At 38.8% G+C, this 20117-nt stretch overlaps 1 protein-coding gene across 3 annotated transcripts in view; it reads right to left on the bottom strand.

The window, feature by feature from the left end:
• Positions 1-2977, bottom strand: part of LOC122996568 (polycomb group RING finger protein 5-B-like) — a 29442-nt gene extending 26465 nt beyond the window's left edge. Inside the window, exon 1 of one of the 3 annotated variants that reach the window (XM_044372073.1) lies at positions 2479-2977. The gene's annotated coding sequence lies outside the window, so the exon portion shown is untranslated. Of the gene's footprint in view, positions 1-1665; positions 2098-2248; positions 2315-2478 lie in introns of those variants that run through there. The other 2 variants (XM_044372075.1, XM_044372074.1) reach the window with 2 other exon arrangements.
• Between the last annotated feature and the right edge of the window lie 17140 nt (positions 2978-20117).

The raw sequence follows: 20117 nt of genomic DNA, 5'->3' as shown, positions 1-20117 counted from the left end.
ATAATTTACTCATATAATAAATGATGGAAGGATATGGCAATATAAGATTGTTTCACAAGGAAACAACAGAGTGAAGTAGTCTCGACAGTATGTGAAACAAGGTGTATATAAATCATAGAAATAAGGTTATTGGTACTATTGTTTGTAGTGTTGTATGTATAGTATGTTGAGAAATAGCAGATTAAAATACCATATAGAATTTGATGGTTACTATAAATTAAATTTAGATAAAAATGGAAATTCCAACACTGGTTATTGATCACTTATTACTAAAATATCTGTCAGTATGTATTATGTCTGACATCTCCTGTAAAACTTTCTTTAGATTTTGAGATCTGAAAGCAATAAATACAACATGTTGGCTGGAAAGAATCAGACTTGTTGAAGTTATATTCTGGTATGTTTTAAAATAACAACATTTTTGCTGTAATAGAGCATAAGTTTACATGAACAAAATGCTTTATTACATGTTGCTTGTTATATCTTGGTTGCATGTTGCTGTTACGACACATAAATAAAGTTTATATCGAAAACGTTTTACTCACTAAAAGTTTTAAAGACTATGTCAATTTTATGTAAAATAATGTAATTACGAGTAAAAATGTCTTAGAGATTTTTAATTTTTGTACATATATATATTTGGGGCAAATATGCACTTTAAATTGTAACATTGTGCCAAATCTCCAACAAAACTTTACCACAAGCTGAATCCTTGTAATAATCAAACTTATTGAAGTTATGTGATGTTTTAAAATAACATAAAATTGTGCCATCAAAGATTGTAACATAAAAACAGACGATGAACAAAGCGTCGGATCCTGCTGAGACTCAAAGCTGCACAATCTGGCAAATTATTTCTAATGTTATAATAGAAAATATCAAGGAACTTTTCATCTGTGTATGGATCTGACTTTGAATCAAAATGCACTGCGATAGACGACCATGTGCCAAACTTTTTTTTTTTAATGTGAAGAATTTATTTAATTCCTGACTTTGCAACTAAATGAATCACCTGTTCTTCAGCCCATAATAAAACTTTAAATCAGTCAAAATGCTTTTTCAGATATTTTGCCGCCTAACAACAGATAAACAAGCAAACACAGGAGACTGACAACATAAACTTTTTGGCTTTTTGGTAACGAGATGCCCTGCAGCTATGAGTAATGATGATAAGACTTCTGCAGGATTTCTGTATGGTTATATTATTATATGTCATTATAAGGTCATTATTTTGACAGACAGCAATCTTCATTAGCCAATTAGAAACTAAGTCATAATACTGACTTTCTATGTCACGTTTATGATATGAGAGAAATTACTGAACTTTTTACTAATGAGCAGGAGAGCGATGATGTCATTTTAGAGTCCATATTTGTAGTTTAATTCTAGTGGATCACATTATGAGTTTAACCAATTCACCTGCTGTTCATGCTACTAACTTATTATAGATCCCAACATAAATATCATATAAGAAAATACTGTTGCGATGACTTTTAATTAGGGTTGCACTTTATTCTCATTTGCAGCTTCCATCATTTTGAAATTACGTCATAGAAAGTGTGCGTGTGTGTGTGTGTGTGTGTGTGTGTGTGTGTTGATGTGCTGTGGTGTGTCAGTCAGGTGTGTTGAACACATGCAGAGGTGGATTTTAGGCAGCTTACTCACTGCAGAAACAAACTACAGACAGAGGAAACTGTGTGCTTCGCCCCAGACTCCTGCTTCATTCAGCGTGGGTCGCTTTTTGCTAGAAAAATCTCAAGTGCGCAGCTCAGAAATCCCCCTCAGTGTCCGTCAATGAGGCGCGCGCACAACACACACACACACACACACACGCACACACACGCACACGCTCGCACACACACACGCGTGTTATTTATTCACACAGAGCAGATCTGCTTATCTCATCGTTAAGGCGCGTCACGGTCTACGTCACCTGTGTCACAACAACATCAATGGACGACACACACACGCACATTACAGACACACACACACACACACGCCGATAGCCTATATAATACATACAAACGCTCGTGTAGGCACACGCGCGCAGGCTATATACGCGCATGTCGCATCTCGTTACTGTACTGTATACCAATCTATCTACACACACGCGCTCATACACACACACGCGCGCGCGCACGCAGCACGTATCGACAGTAAAAGTTGCAGAGCTTCATGTCACGGCCTTTTAACGACACGAAAGGGAAGCGCGCCGCACGAGGGTTATTTACCGTTTGCGTGAACATACCGTAATCCCGCATGTGAGTGTGCACGGCGACGCACTTTGCGTTTCGGGAGAGAGAGAGAGGAGGAGGAGGAGGAGGGTAGAGAGAGAGAGAGAGAGAGGGAGAGAGAGAGGGAGAGAGAGGAGGTCCAGCCAGCAGCGTCAAAGTTTGGCTGTAACGTAACGCGACCGACGTCGGCTGATGAATTCGCCATCCGCGCAGAATTAATAAGAAATAAAAACACATTCCTCACCTCCGTCCACACTTTCCCTCTGCCCCCGGACTTATGGATGCCGCGGCTGGGCAGGAATGTCCACCATGACACTGCCGGGTCCTCCCGTTCAGTCTGCTCCGCGTACTGGGAGAGGAGAGAACACGGAACTGGTCGGCTCGAATCTGCCCCAGTCCGCCCAGCAGGCAGGCAGGCAGGCAGGCAGGCAGGCAGCAGAGAGCAGCGGTGGGCGGGGAGCCACCAGGCAAGCAGGCAGGGCTCGGAAACTGAAAGCGGTTGTGTAACTGAGTGACTATTGGCCCACAACACACACACACACACACACACATACACTCACACACACACATATACACTCACACACACACACACAGAGCGCCGTGTCTGCTGTGTGTAGTGATGAACAGGGATGAAGCGGAGGCACCGCAACTCAGTTTATTCAGCTGCTCAGGCTGAATGACTGATGTTACTGCAGAGTTTGGGCTCGTTTATTCACTTCCAAGCAACATTTTAATACAAAATACAACCAGATTAAGTATTAGACAGTCTAGATTTAAACTAAAACTAAATATTACAGAGGCTACAACATATAGAATGAGAAGCAGTCTAGACCAGAACTGAAATTCTCATGCATATCCATATATATATATATATATATATATATATATATATATATATATATATATATATATATATATATATATATATATATATATATATATATATATATATATATATATGAGTCAGCAGGGAACAAACACACATCTGTATGTTAGTGACAGTTCAATACTATTTTATTTATATTGTGCCAAATCATAACAGAGGTTATCTCAGGGCACTTTTCACATAGAGCAGGTTTAGACCGGACTCTTTATTTTACAGAGACCTGACATTCCTCCATGAGCAACACTTGGTGACAGCAGCAAGAAAAAACTCCCCTTTAATGGGAAAAAAAACGTCAAGCAGAACCAGGATCTAGGTGGGCGGCCATCTGCCTGGACTGGTTGGGTTGAGAGAGAAAGAGGGAGGGAGGGGAGAGAGAGACACACAGAGAAGCACAACAACAACAATAATAGCAATAATAATAATAATAGAAATATGACTAATAATAATAATAGCAGGTGTGGGTATCAAGCAGGACCACAGCAGCACAGGGTCCACAGCCGCGACCCCCAGCCATAGACTGCATGTTACTGACAGCAGCCTGCATCATAAACTATTTTCAGTCAGCAACCTGCAGCAGACTGCATGTTGTGTCAGCCAACTCATCAGGTAGGCAATAGGTGGGCAATATATTGATATTATATGAATATCATGACATGAGACGAGATATCATCTTAGATATTGGATACCGTAATGTCGTGATACAGCATTAGTGTTGTTTTGCTGCATTACAGTAAAGTGATATCATTTTCTGAATTTACCAGACTGTTCTAGTTGTTCTATTGTTTGCTTTTACTCACTCAGTCATTATATCTACATTACTGATGATTATTCATCAAAAATCTCATTGTGTAAAGATTTTGTGAAAGCACCAAATCGTCATCCCTACAATATTGTTGCAATATCGATACATCAGGTGAATGATACCAGGTAATATGACAAGGCTATAGAGGTTGTATAAATTTAGGACCTGAAACCTTCAGCGTCTGAAGCTTTTTCTGTGTTGTATTTAGAGTGAGCTACAAGCTACAAGGAGCCACGTTGTGTTGTGTGTCTGCTGTCATCCGATGAACAGATTCCTTCATCTGCAGCAGTGAGAGACACCAGAATCTCAGCCTGCAGGTTTAGAAAGTTGTTCTGACGCACAACAACACAGAAAAGCTGGTTGAGTTTTGCAGAAGTGACGACATCAATGTTGACAAGAAACCTGCGAGTTGTCATATCGACTTGTCTACAAATGAACACGGAAAAGAATTCAATATCGGCTGACATTTAATTTAATAATCTATTAAAATTACAAGACCTGATTATAACGTGTGCTGTCAGGACTCACGCTGCCTCGTTAATTTCTTGCTACTTTGATGTAGTAAAAACTTTTAAAACCAACCTGTCTGATGTTCTTTTCAAGTAATAATTGATTGATCTTCTTATTTGTTAGACAAGCTTTGCAGAATGTGGCAATAACTGCCTTTGTACATCCTGCAAAACCAGAGCCAACGATTCAGCCAACGCTTCAATATAGACATGTAGGCATCAGCCTTGAGTCTGCTATGATGTAGAATACATTGTGGGTCTTGAAGTGCAAACTGTATCTTTAGTGTTCAAAGCTGCCACATTTTTTTTGTACCGAAGAGACTTTATGGCTCTGAGTGAACAAAGCAGAAGTGCACATTCATAACTCTGATTCAACGTTTTATTCTTCTTCAGGGTTTCTGAGTTATGAAAATAACACATGCAAATATTTCAAACTGTTTAAACCAATCGTGTGTGTGTGTGTTTTTGGCAGGAAATGACTAATCAATCATTAAGAAAGTTACAGTCCGTGCAAGAGAACACACAACGTTTTATTCAGTGTTGTCCATTAATTCATCATTTACTAGACTTAATGGATGATAAAGTGGCTACATTATACACTTTTACATATATGTATTCAGCTATAATATGACTGAGTCAAAACACAGGGGCAAGCAACTGAAGATGAAGAATACAGCAGAATATTAAAAAGATATGGAGAGATAAAACAGATGATAGATATGTTACATAGAGACATGACTGGAAGCTCTCAGTCTGCACCAGTAATAATGACTTTGGGGATTTGCAGTTGAAAAGGCAACAAGGTTCAAACTGAGAGTAAATGTTTAGACGTCTGCTTGGATCTTGGCTCAACAGCATTCAGTGACTGTGTTTCAACAAATGCAATTAAATGTAGTAAGTTTAAACAGACTATACACAGTCTATTTAAACACTCACTGTCAGACGACATTTAGTTTGCAGTCTGCAGGTGAACCAGAGGAAATATTAATCATCTCCAACATGACATGAAAACTATGATGGGAATGTTCCATCAATGCAGCTAATCATATCATGAGACATATGAGGTGATTATTGATCTTATGTGTCTATATCTTTTCCTTTTCTTAAAAAATTTAAGAGAAATGATCAGATAATAAACATGCGAGTGCAGGAGCTGCTGTAACAACCTGACACCTGTGTGATGGATGTGCACAGAGTCACGGTTTTATAAAAGGACACGCGGAGGTTTCATTCTGAGCTGAGAGTGAATTTATGCTGCGTCATATTTGAATGTGAAGACAGAGATCGATGTTCAAAGAAACGACTGATGTGCATTAAAAGGGGGAAACGTTTTTAAAGATATTCCTCTTGTAACAAACTGATATCCAACCGGGATTTTGATTCTGACATAGAGAGTGAACCTCCTCTTTGATATCGACTGAATGAATGAGGAGTAAAAATATAGAAAGTAAAGTTAAGTAAAAGTTGGACGAGAGTATGCATGTATGTGCAAGTGAAGTATTCCGGTTTGGCCTCATAGGAAGAAGTATTCAGATCCTTTACTTAAGTCAAAGTACCAATACAGCAATGTAAAAATACTCCATTATAAATAGAAGTCATGAAAAATCCTACTACAGTAAAAGTACATAAGTATTATGGGCTTGATGTAGTTAAAGTATTGCAGTAAAAGTAGTGGTTTGGTCCCTCTGACTGATATATTATTATATATGACATCATTAGATTATTAATAGTGAAGCATCAGTGTTAGAGCAGCATGTTACTGTTGTAGCTGCTGGAGGTGGAGCTAGTTTACACTACTTTATATACAGTTAGCTAGTTTAGTCCAGTGGTTCCCAACCTAGGGGTCGGGGCCCCTCCAAAGGGTCAGCAGATAAATCTGAGGGGTGGTGAGATGATTAATGGGAGAGGAAAGAAGAAAAAACAAAGTTCTGATACACAAATCTGTTTTCAGTTTTTGGACTTTTTCTCTAATCTTTGATTTTTGCTGAAATATTGGATCATTTGAACATTTATTGAAATGAAAGCATGTGAGAAGTTTAGAGGGAAAAATCACTATTTGGTGGAGCTGTTAACAACTCATAGACATGTGAAATGTGACCCCGACTACACACTGCTTTTTGTAAGACGTCAAAAGACAAAAAGGTTGGAAACCACTGGTTTCATCTTTAACAATGTGTTGTATTTTAAAAGCTTGTTATATTATCCATTGTGTCAAATCTTCATCTGAAAAGTAACTAAAGCTGTTAAATAAATGTAGTGGAGTAGAAAGTACAATATTTCCCTCTGAAATGTAGAAAGTAGCATCACATGGAAATACTCAAGTAAAGTACAAATACCTCAATATTGTAGTTAAGTACAGTAGTTGAGTAAATGTTCTTAGTTACTTTCCACCACTGAATGCAATAATTTTTGCAAATATAACACAACACACCTTTTAACTTCATGATGTAAACTGAAGAGTGAAAATTAAAGGACAGATTCACAATTTTTCAAGTGTGTCTTAAACCAGCAGTCAGGTGTCTGTAATCATTCCTCCTGTTCATACTGGATATTAAAAGATCCTTCAAATGTGCTTTCAATGGAAGTGATGGAGGCCAAAATCCACAATATGTCTATACAGTCATCTAAGTTGGAAACCACTGGTTTCATGTTTAACAATGTGTTGTATTTTAAAAGCTTGTTATATTATCCATTGTGTCAAATCTTCATCTGAAAAGTAACTAAAGCTGTCAAATAAATGTAGTGGAGTAGAAAGTACAATATTTCCCTCTTAAATGTAGTGGAGTGGAAGTATAAATTAGCATCACATGGAAATACTCAGGTAAAGTACAAGCACCTCAAAACTGTACTCAAGCACAGCACTTGAATAAATGTACTTTCCACCACATAAAAAATATACATCTTGGTGTGATTCTTGCCGCCAGTTAAAAAGAAGTATGACTGATTTCTACTCATATTTCCCATAAAAAAAGTTTTAGATCTGTTGTTTATATGAGTAAGTGGTCTCAAGAGATTTGAAGTCAGTGCTCTAAATTAGTACGACGTGACGTTGTGCATCAATCAGGGGGAACTTATTGGATATCCTGAAGATCTCCTCCAGGACTGAACAAGGATTTTGATGTTATTTAGTTAGTTAGTAACTTTATTTTTCACAAAAACAATACAATACAGGATAATGATGAGACACTGTATCAACAAACAACATGATTTGAAACACATAAAAACAGTAAAAAAAAATAAAATGAATAAACAGTAAAATTAGATCTTTAAACAGTCCCAGTCTTTGTGTGTCCTCCTCTAGTTGAGCTGTTCCACTGATGCTTGGTTAATCATGCATGCTGCATGCTGCATGAAGACATAATGGCAAAACTTTTTAATAGCTGCATCCAGTAAATCTTTTTTGGGAGCAACAGTTCAGTGAGCTGGAGCCTTGTTGTTGATGGTGAATACTCTACTATTTTTATGGCTTAAGTAAGTTACTTTACCATACAGTTATTAGATAAAAGCAATTATATAATACTAAATCATATTAATGAGAAGGTTTTCCATGGGGAGACTTGGTGGATATTTGTTCCCTCATGTTATAAAGTTTTAATTGTTGTTTTGTCAAATATTACAGGTTTTAGTATATTCTTGTCATGTTGGTGGTTCTTTGAAGAGATTACTCTTTTGTTTGTTTTTTGTTTATGAGATTTTCATTGTGAGTTTGTCATTGATTTTGAGCGTGTTATGACCAGGCTCTCTAAGGGGAAGAGAAACAACAACGTAAAACCAGATGGATTTGGTTAAAAAAAGTTATTTATTACAAGGATTGGTCATAATTAACTTCGCTGTGCAAATAACAGAGAAAAAGAGGCAAACTTCAAAGGAAAAAGGAGTCTGAGGCTGCTGCTCCAGTCAAATAAATAAATACAACCAAAAGATGAAAAATAAAACCTCAACTAACCTGCTCTGCTCTTATTGTACCTGTTCAAAAAGAAAAAAACATTAGAAGAAACACCTCTGCTCCTATTATCTCCTCAGCTATTTAAACTATTTAAATCAAACCCACTTATCTAACACAAACAGATCCGCTCACATCAAATCACAGCTGCACTGACTAATAACTTGACCGAAAATATATAACACAACGGCCCAAATTGCATCCACTGGATTGGACGGCATCAGGTCGGCTGCCAGGAAGTGAGATGGGCGATGTCTCAGCAACAGGACCGATGTCACGCAAACCAAACCAAACATCCTAATTAACCTTCACGCCCAACCATGCACACTAAAAATCACAGGGTTAAATTTTCACCCATTTTAGTCCCATCCTTGAGTGATAGTTGTCATGTGATTAGTTACATTTTTTACATTTTTTGTACCCTTTTGAGTGATCATGATTCTACTCAGCCTGTTGTCTGATTGCATATTTAGTCTCTAGTGTTATATTGTTATATACATTGTACGAACCAAAGTCTTATTATCGTAATGTTCAGTTTTTCATCACCCTTTGTTGCCTCTTGTATGTCATAAAGGAGCTTTTCAGACAGCGAGCAGTTGCCACCGCCAGCTCCTCATGGCCATTTTCTGTTTTAAGCTACAACTAACAGCAGCCTGTGATGTTTGCTGGTGAGTATCGCAGGTAGATGTTCGTTGTCTGAAAGCACCTTAAAGGACACATATTACGCTTTTTGTGATTTTACTTTGTGATGTTTCTAAAATTTGAGGTGAATGTATGTTAGTAGTCCAGGTTTCAAGATTCAAGAAACTTTATTGTCTTTCACATAGTAACTGAAATTTCTCTTTGACGCGGCTCAATCAAAGACCAAGGAGAACAAATGTAACAATAAAAAAGTAGAAACAGTAAAACAGTAAAAACATTGCAGTAAAATAAGTTATGAATGCTAACATCAATCCTGTTAAAATTTATTATAAACTAAACTGATTTATTTAGGGCAGTAAAGCTTTATTTAGGGTAGTAAACAAAGCAGTAAGCTTTGTTGCAGAGGTTGTTCATGTTGTTCACTCTCATATTTCAGTCTAGATTTGGGCTCCAACATGTACCGATTGATTTGAGAAGTTGACATTTGGAGTAAAGAAGGAGAAAAAGAAGTGAAATCCTGCTACTATAGTTTGTATAGTTTACGTAGCCTCCGGAGCCAAAGGAAGCTTCCTGAAAGCTGACCAATCAGAACAGAGTGGGCTCATCAGGAGGCGGGACTTAAAGAGACAGGAACTAAAATGGCCTGTTTCAGACAGAGGCTGAACTGAGGGGCTGCATTAAGGACCAGTAGAAGATAAAAAGGGAGTTTTTAACTGCAAATCATGCAAAGATATTCCAGTAGAGACCCAAAATATAAATATAGAACTGGAAATATATGTCCCCTTTATCATTCTTAGTCATTCTAGCATTGCAGCTATATGAATGACGTTGTTCTGTCGTACAGTCCACTACGTTGGTTCAGACTGAAATATCTCAACAACTGTTGAATGGAACGCCATGAAATCTGGTGCAGATATGGCCCCCGGAGGATGACTTCCCTTGATCCCCTGACTCTTCCTCTAGTGCTACCATGAGGCTGACATTTTTAATTTTTAGTTAAATGTCCCAACAACTATTGTAATTTGCTACAGTCATTCCTGGTCTGTGGAGGATGAATCCTAATGACTTTGATAATCTGACTGACTTTTTTTCTAGCGCCACCAGCAGGTCAGAGTTTACACTTATCCAATGAAAGTTTTCAACATCTAGTGGATGGATCTGCACAAAGTGTTGTATAGACATTCATGCTTCCCAGACGATGTATCCTAATGACTTTGGTGATTTCAATGACTTTTTTTGTGCAATGCTTCAATGACTATTGAATGGGTTGCCATGACATTTGGTACAGACATCATGTCTACCGACAAATTTTCCATTTTGTCCAATTCTTTGGTTCATGATCAAATATCTGCAGGACTAATGGCATTCCCATCATCCTCAGCTGTGCTTTGTGTTTTGTGCTATGCTAACATGCTAAACTGAGGTGACCATGATGAACATTATACCTGCTAAATATCAGCATGTCATTGTGAGCATGTTAGCATATTGCTGTTAACATTTAGCTCAAAGTAAAGTCACAAATAGCCACTAGCATTGCTGTAGACTCTTGTTTTGTTTAAATTTGAGGAGCCTCTTCCAGTTTTTTGGCAATATGTGGGCCCTTTAGCTCGGCCACATGCACCTTAAACCACTTCTTGAAAACTTAGAATGAAGACTACAAACTGTCTACTGTTAATGTTCACTGTGGCGTCTACACATGGATATTTTAGCATGAACTCCCCCTTCTTGTTTGAGTTTAAATCAGATGTTTAGAGATAGCTTTATGTAGCTGACTTTGCTTCCAGCAGGTTTGTTGGTACAGCACTGACACACATAAGGGGCTCGCTGAAGGGAAAACAGTGTCTCCAGTGATATCACCCCGTGGGATGTGAACTCTTGTTTTGGGAAGTGGAATGTATCACCATGGCAACAACGTTCCCAATCACACAGCGGGACAGTCCTGGAGATAGTAAATTCCAAAAGTGAAAACGTTGGCCTGCAACACATTGAGCAAAAAATGTGTCATTTTCTCTTCAGGGACTGTTATCAGGATTGTTGAATGACTCCTCTCTCTCTCTCTCTCTCTCTCTCTCTCTCTCTCTCCGTTTCTGTGTCTCATCATCAACATTCCCCCTCCCTCCCTCCGTCTCCAGAGGTGCAGGTGGTTCTATTAAAGTTGGGCCAGACTTCATGCATTATTTCCCTGCCTACCAGATGACTTGACAAAATGGAAATAACACCTGTTTTTCATCAAAAACAGTGACTCACTCGCTGCATTTTTTTTTTTTTTACCACCCAGTTACTGTAATAAGGCAACAGTAAACAGGGAAGGATGCAGGCATCTAATGTACCCATCAGTAATGTGATACATCATCAAGATGAGAGAGGGAGTGCTACAGATATGACTTTAAGTGTTTATTGTAGTTGTTTCAAGTAGTCCATACCAGAGAAATATAATAGGTTTCAGGGTATTTTTGTCGGGTGAATTAATTGTTGTATAAACAGAAGGGAGGAGACTGTCCTCCCAAGAAAAACAACACAATAGGTCTAAATCAGTCGCCTAAATAGGACCAGTAGTTACGTTTGAGTGACAGATGCCATGTAGCAGCCATAGTAATTTGAGCAATAGTGCAGTTTAGATGATGTATGTATACAAATTTCCTCATTCAGAGGAGGAGAGAGGATGGAGGCATCAACCCAACAGCGGACTTTGCCACAGGAGACCGCTGTTTGTTTCCTGTTCCCAACGATCGTCCCTTTACCCTGTGGGTATTATTGTAGCCATGACGATGAAGGTGACCTAACTTTAAGGAAGTAGTAGCTTTAACCCACCACATGTTTCTCTAACCTCAACAAAGTGATCATTTTAACCTAAACCATCATCTTTCCTTAAACCTTACCAGACCTGAACCACAGGTTATGCTTGGAAAGCATAAACAGATGATGTCGTCCTGCTGGTTACTGCTGATAGAGGCGCCAGATTAGAAAACGCTCCTATATGTCGTTGTGGAGTCACATGATCAAACCACATGTTTGGTCGTTTAATTTAGAGGACTTGTTGTACTACGGACATACTCTATGTGGATGTATGAAAGTTGTATTGGTGTGTTTTTTTTCTTTTTTATGTATGAATTATTGTAAGGATGTTGCTAAGCATCTAAGTAAGCCTGGAGATAAATGCTGTGTGATGCAGCGATGCTGAGCCCAAGAAAAAAATTTCCTAAGAGGACAATAAAGTATATGTTATCTTATCTTATGTGGGAAGAGGGAAAAGAAGAATAAGAATGTTTTTATGATCCATCATTAAAAGTTTAGTCATCTGATTGTGTTTTCAGTGTTAGATTCGAGTTAAAAGTTTTGACCTGTAATTTCGGTGCTCTCATTAGACCAATTAGTGCCGACTGTAAGGATTAGTGTAGCGAGGTTCGTGTCACTCCGAGTTAGGGAAGAATACTGATTAGAAGACAGAAAGAGAAAAGAGAGAGGGATAGAGAGACATGAGATTACGAGTGGGAGAAGATAGAGAAAGAGAGGAGAAGGGGGTCGACAGGTCAGGAGAAGTTGAAAGAAGAGGAAAAAGACAGATCAAAATATACAGATGGATGAATGGATGAGACAAGACGATGGTAAGATAGAAAAAAAAATGAGGTAGAGGAGGAGAAACATGGTAATGGAATTGAGGGCAGAACCGATATGAATAGAGAAAAAGAAGGAGAGGTAAAGGGTGGAATAGAGAAGAGATAAAAAAGACAAAATGTGACAGGATACAGATACAGCAGATGGATATCAAAGTAGAGCAGGAACATGCAGACAGCTGCAAAGAAAGAGGAAGGGAGAAGAGGAAAGATAGATTCATAAAGACAGAAAGCGAAAGAAAAAACTGAGACAGAAGATGTGTGTGACTATGTTTTTTTTTAACATGGCAACAGTTTCACCGCTTTGTATTTGTATCTCTTTATTTAAATCACTCACGTCATACTTCATCTATTGTGAAACACACAAGTCTACATAGATACAGGAGCTAAATATATACATGTATAATTTTATATCTCTGTGTGTGTGAGAGAGAGAGAGACAGAGTTTATGCGCATCTTTGTGTGTGTTTATTATAAAGTCTTGAGATTATTCTAACACATATCTTTGTACTATTATAGTACTGCCAAAACATTCAACACTACTTTGAAAAGTTCTCCAAACTAAGCAAGAAAATACTATACGTTGTTTCTCGTTGCTCAAAAAATGACTCATATTACCATTTTCCAATATAATCCTCCTGTTGGTGTGAACAGTGCCATCCAGAACTGTTTACAAATCATCCATCAATCCATCTTCTACCACTCTGGGTCCAAGTCATGGTGGCAGCAGGCAAAGTAAAGGTGCCTTTAGACTGTATGACAACAACTACTGGTAAGTTCATTGTATGTCAAGCCTCCTGTAGTGATGTCAGTTTGAGGATGTCAGATTGTGAGATGAATGCGTGGTGAATCGGAGCGATACGAGGTAAATAAATGAAATGAGAGACACATCATCAGCTTGTCATCCATCTGCAGCTGTGATGTCTTGAAAGTACAGTTTAGTCACACAAACTTCTTTTTCAACTCCATCATTTTGGATGAGTTTTTGTCCCCTAAACTTGTTGTGCCTACTAGTGTACTCTGTGTTATATCATGTCAAAATCTTATTGGTTTGTTGGTTTGTAGACGTGGATCGTAGCAGCAGCCATATTGTGAGAATTTGGTCCTAAATTTCTGAAACTTTCAGAATTTTTCTGCAGGTAAAGTTGGCAGTTGACGTGTCTCATGGTGAGATCTATGACACCGTTTTGGACATTTGCCAACTTTTGTCTCAGATAGCCCAAAATCACACATTGTAAAGGGGCCTTAAGGTATCCACACATCCCATAAACCTCCAGAATGAGGCTTCCAGGAGGCAAACACAAGCCTCAACTGGATGCTATTGACGTGAAGATGCAGCGGTTCTACTTCAGCCTCCTTCTAGCTGTCCGAGATTCTCACTGTGTCCTTGAGAGTCAGCCACCTTTCAAAGGAAACTTACCTTATATGGTTGCAACCTTGCTCTTTCAGTCATTTAAACAATACTCCGCTGATTTAGCACCGCAAATCTTATCGCAACCCTGACAGAGCCCAACACCCACAGGAAACACACTTGACTTTTTGCCTTCTCACATTACACATTACATTACAGCATTAGATAAATTATCCACTTGGTTGTTTCCTGTCTGTTTGGTCAGGTTTAGGCACCACTTAGTTTGTCATCCCATCTCATTGGAGTCAACTTCTGAGAACAATATGACTCTTTATCTGCTAGATGTTCCACTTTCTTCACTAACTGTGTCTGTCTGCTCTTTGGTGCTGCTCAGGTAATGTGCGGTCGGTTGTTAGAGCTTGTTTGCTGCTGCTGGTTGATGAACTGATTGATTTCATAAAAGTCGGATGTGGCTTTACATAATAATGTTTCTTTATGTGACTGTGCGTTATGAACAAAAGGGAGAGTACTGAGAGAAGCATCTGTCCTCCTCATTTCTCTCATCTAGAACAGGATATCATAGTGTTTCTTTCTACATACACTGCTGGCAGCCACTGCTCTATATCCTCACCATACAAGAATGTTGATCGACTCCTGAATCCCCCGGATTACTGACCGCTGCCCTATGAATTCCCCCTCTTTTTCCTTTCTTTTCCTCCACTCTCATGTGCTCTGTTCTTCTTCTTTTTCTCTGCCATCTTTTTTCCTTCTCTTGTCTATCGGACATTTTTGCTTTCACCACTGTTCCTCTCCCTTTCTTTAACCTCCTCTCCCTCTCTCTTTTTATCCACCCCTCCCCTTCTCTCATCTTTATTTTCCATCTCTCAAAAGGCTCCTTTAGCAGGTTCCTGGCTGACTGACTCATCTTCAGTCATCAGTTCACTTTGTATGACTCATTATTCTCCCTGCATGATTTACACCGGTCACATTCAGAACAATACTTTCACCTATAAGCAATGCCATAGATGAGTAGATGCATGGGTAAAGGGAGCTTTAAATACATGCAGATTTTACATTAGAGAGTTTAAGATACACGTCCAATCATAACACTTTTTCTTCTATTTTTTTTAATACTAAAGTCTGAGAGTTTTGTATTTTATTATTTTCATTTCTAAAGCAAAATTCTGGCTCAGGTTGACAGCGACTGTGTGGTTCAGCAAGCTGTTTCCTCCAGGATTTGGAAATCTCTGTTCATTATATATCCTTTACTCACACACCGTGACAGAGTATTCATTTGTTCTGAAGTCAAAAGTAGCTGGACTTTATTTAAGTAGCTGACGAAGCTTCCTGGCAGCCCAGTATTCATTGGAATTACATCCATATTGGACGATTCAGCACCAAACAGTTTACATCCGGTGCCAACATTTAGTGCCAATGCAGGGATTAGTGTGTCCTTCATGTGAGGTGGAGTATACGGGTGTGGAGGTCGAGTTGGCGGGCAGATGGGAGTGTAGTGCATCAGACTTCCATGCAGTGGAGTGGAGTTTACATCTGGTCACAAACCTGAAACGAACATTCACCTTTTTATGAATTGTGGCTACTATTTTCCCCGAATCTGAAAGTGTTTCAAAAGTTATTGCCTTCACTGCAATCTTTCCCTGATCGTAACCATACCATAGTTTCCAGAATAAAACGTTGTCAGTGAACATAATCAAAGGTTTTTGCAGAATCGTCCAATATACTCGCAGCCGTTTTTCACTAGCTGTGGAAAGGTTCAGTGTATTCTGGACTTAAAAGCACGACTCAAGGCATGACAGGTGAGGTAAAAACGTTGAACTTTAATCGAAATCCAAAAACATGCAGAGATCAAAACACCAGGAAGACAACAGGCCAACAAGACAAAAAAAAAAAGGGACTGGCTGGACCGCTAATGGCAGGGCACAAAAGATGATCTGGCAGAGAATGAATGAGACCAGTATAAATGCTGCCGGGGCTGACTGGGGAAGTGGAAACAGGTGAGCACGGGGGGAGGTGGGGGCAGGTGGGTGGAGGGAATGACAGGAGAGTTAGTATGTGGCGAGGCAGGAAAAAACAGACAAAGAGAGTTTTCTTCGGCGGTTAAATGGAAATTTCACTGAATAAGTACTTTCCATCACTTGATGAAGTCCTGGACCTCGCGTTAAGCCTCAGTGACATATTTCCAGGGCTTCCCCTTAAGCATCAGTGATTTGAATCATCAGTCGAGAAGCTCCTGAGTTGACTAGCATTTTGTCATACGAGTGCCACGTTAAGTTGTCAAGCTCTCTGTCAGGTGTGATTTCTTTTTTTTTTGGAGCATGAAATGTAATTGATTTACCAAGTATGGTAATAGTTGCCTGCCTACTGCCCATCTACAGTAAGATTTCTGGTCATGTTACTGCACCTTACAAAGGTAGATGACACTATCAATTTCATTGCCATCTGTGCATTCAATACAGAGGTAATCATGTGATTTGTTTACTCTAGTTAAGCCCAAATATCGGATACAGAGGAAACTGGAGACCTTTTAAATCTTCAGTCTAACTCTCTCCAAGCACAAAGCTGGACTCAAGCTCTTAGTGACCATGAAAAGATTTAGATCTTTCCCTCTGCATGCTGCTTCTTTGTGCATCAACATCTCTTGACAAACATTTGCCAGTAAATGTTCTACCAACTTGTGGAAACCCCAAACAGCTGGGTCATATTTAAATCTGAGGTTTATACCAGCTGTGGTTGATACCATCAAACTTACAAGACATGTCTTTATTAGATGTTGTTCAAGCCAGGATTTGGCTTTTCTGAGCTTCGGTTCAGTTCAGTCCAGCTGAGCAACTTGGCGTTGAGTCGATGTGACAACACCTGCCTGCTCTCAACACGAAAAATAAGATTGAAACGAAAAAAATGGGAACAGAAAAGCTCCATTCTCACTGTAATTCTTTTTTTTAAATTTTCTACATCCATTAATTAAGTAAATGTTTGTCTTTTTTTACGAACATGATATAGGGTAAGGGTTAGGGGTTAGGGTTGGGGTTAGGAGTTAGGGTTAGGAGTTAGGGGTAGGGGTAGGGTTAAGGGTAGGGTTAGGGGTTAGGGTTAGGGTTAGGGGTTAGGGTTAGGGTTAGGGGTTAGGGGTTGGGGGTTGGGGTTAGGGTTAGGGTATAGTGAGTTTTTGTCACTCCTTTTTGCTCCACAACACCCGCAGATTTAATGTAGCCATGAGTGCCAACCGCTTTTAAATTTAACCTTGTTTTGTATTCAGTATTGCCAAATGTTCGGGGTTGGGTGTCCAACCCTTCAAATGAAGCGTGCAGCAGCTGAATAGCAGCTGAGTCAGAAAATACCAAACTGGGATTATTTTCAGGGTGTGCTGGGCACCAGTGGAGTTCCCTCAACACTGTGGCTCTGACCGCAGATATGCTTCTGGGCAGCAGGGCGCGGTGATTCATTGCTGTGCAGAGAAATTAGACTTTCTCTCTGGTTTAGTGTTTCTGGGAACACTAATGACAACAAAACATTTTAAAATTTAGGATTTCAAAGAGCTTCACTACATAATTTCTATAAAAAAAAAAGACAAAACACAATTTTCCTCTTATAAATTAAATGTTGAATTTCTAACTGATGAGATACTAATGTGGTTAATTTTAGCAGTACAACTGACACTATTGAATCACTTTTCTGACTTTATGACCCTTCTCAACTTGTCTAACTGTTAAGCAACATTTTTGTGCCCCAGGAAAACATGTCAACGGTTTTGTCATGAAACTAAGACAAGAAGAGAACACAGTGTACCTAACAGCAGGGAGGGGGATGTTTGTTGTTTCCTGTTTGTGGTCCTGTTCCTCTCACTGTTCCTCTCACTTTCAATCAAGCCACCTAATGATGACGCCTTCGAAGCAACGGACTGAGGAGAATCTTCAGCCGGTAATTGCTGCTTGTGGCCACAGAGGCTGCTGTTCAGCAAAAAATGCACAGCCTGGCTTTAAGATTTTTCCTTACTTGTGTACAAATGTGGTGCAAGAAGCATCTCAAACAGTCTCCTACAACAAAATACTGAATGATTTCTCACAGGGCAGCATGAACACTGTATTTAACAGCATTTAAATGCAGCTCCTCAAATCTTCATTATAATCTCAATCTCTTGTTTATGTTTTTCAGGAGTGTGTATATTTATCTTGCCTTTATTGGGCAGGAGATAGAAGAGACCAAGAAAGATTGCAAGAAATTATGAACAAAATAAAGTAGCAACACAAATTTCCCTGTTAAAACACTAAACCACAATGTATAAAAGGACAGTGTGTAAGATGTGGCTTGTAGTGATGAACCTACAGAGAATTATCAGGGACTTTACAGAGTTTTATAGTGAGTTTCAGCTCATTGTTTATCTGTCCAGCTGCAACTTTACTGTTTTGGTTCACTCTCAGGGCTCTCATAGCGTCATTTTCAGGGAAAAAGCTGTAAAAAGCTACTGTACACTACCTGCTCGGCACCAAACGGCAAACAGACACAGTTAGCTGTAGACTAGCTGGTGAACATAGTGGAGCATTTAGCAGCTAAAGATCCAGATATTTCCCTCAGGAGTTGGTGGAGAGTAAAAACTGAGCTAAAAGAGAGTGAATATTGGACTTACATTCACCAGGTGGACAGAAACACGACTCCACATGAATGATAATGTTGCTCCGTAACTGCTGGATGTGGAAATAAGCAACTCTTTGCTAACAAGTTCAACATCCAACTTAAAAGCTTCACTTTTTACAAAGAAAAAACTGTAACGACCATATCATCTGACTGCTCGTGTTTCCTGCCATCAGACTTCTTTACAGTGATGTCAGTGTGTTCCCAGATCATTTGGTAATTAACTTAGTAATGTTGTAATTATTGATCATTGAGAAATGATAAAAAAAAAACTACGGAAATAATACTGGAATAATCCTTTAATCTGATATGGCACTAACCTCACCACAGAGGCGCGTCACATGACAAATGTTTTTCTCTGACAGTGATATTGCTTTATCATTCAGATCATTATAAGCTCTCTCCTCACACTCCTCTTGTCTTTAACCTTGAACCTGAGGATCAGCTTTGATCCCTCCGGAGCTGCTGTTTGCTGTCGGCGAGCCTTTACTCACCACACGGCCCGTTACCGCGCCCGCTCCACCTGTTCATGGCGAGTAGTTGGCATTCCTGTAGACACATATTCATGAACACACACACACACACACAAAGACACACATGTATCATACACACACATGCACACATGCCACGGGATTGTTGCCTCTATGTCTGGTTTAGCCTTGGTGTGTGTTCACAGCATGTGGAGCAGCAACTTGAGCGTTTGTCCCAACAATATCCACTGCTGGCAGCTAAAAAAATGATTAAGGTTTTTAAAGGAGAGGTTTAACAGTCTCTCAAGTCTATATTGATACAAGAGTGATTGGTTCATTCCTGCTCTCCACATTGGTTATGAAAAGATCTCTTCCTCGTGCAACAAACACTGTATATCTGATATGATAAATCTTAAGTCAGAAGCACATTTAAAAATGACAAATGCAGACATAAAGTCATTAAGATCAATAAGTAAATTAATAAAGATGTAAGAAAAGGTTTGGATAAAACTGTAAAACACAACAGGCACGTTGCACAGAGAACAAATAAACCACAGTCAGGTTTTCAGTATATTATAAATATATGAACACATATTAAATAAAAGAACTAGAAATATGTACATACAGTATTTTGAAATAGATTTTAATTCAGTATCTGTGTTTTACACATCAAAAACTACTAAATATGTCTTTCAACATGCAATATAAACGGAAATATTCAACATAAATATAGATATTTGACATATGTGATTTTAATATGTTCATAGCTTATGAGAATTTAGAAATGTAGACTTTTTTTTCTAAATTTAAAAAGAAAATGATGCCTCATATGCAATTTTCAGTTTGTTATTTGCAAAATGATTATAATAAGACTTGTCATTATTACACATGATTAAATGACAAAATCTACGGGACTTAAATAAGCCTTGTGTCGGTGCATCGACTTCTTTTTTTTAAATCAAAATGTAAATATATATAAAGTCGATCTAATGCAACTTGAAATCTTTTCAAGCTAC

This window comes from Thunnus albacares, chromosome 14, assembly GCF_914725855.1.
Source record: "Thunnus albacares chromosome 14, fThuAlb1.1, whole genome shotgun sequence".
In the NCBI taxonomy this organism is placed as follows: Eukaryota; Metazoa; Chordata; class Actinopteri; order Scombriformes; family Scombridae; genus Thunnus; species Thunnus albacares.
This window is presented reverse-complemented; position numbering and strand designations above follow the sequence as displayed.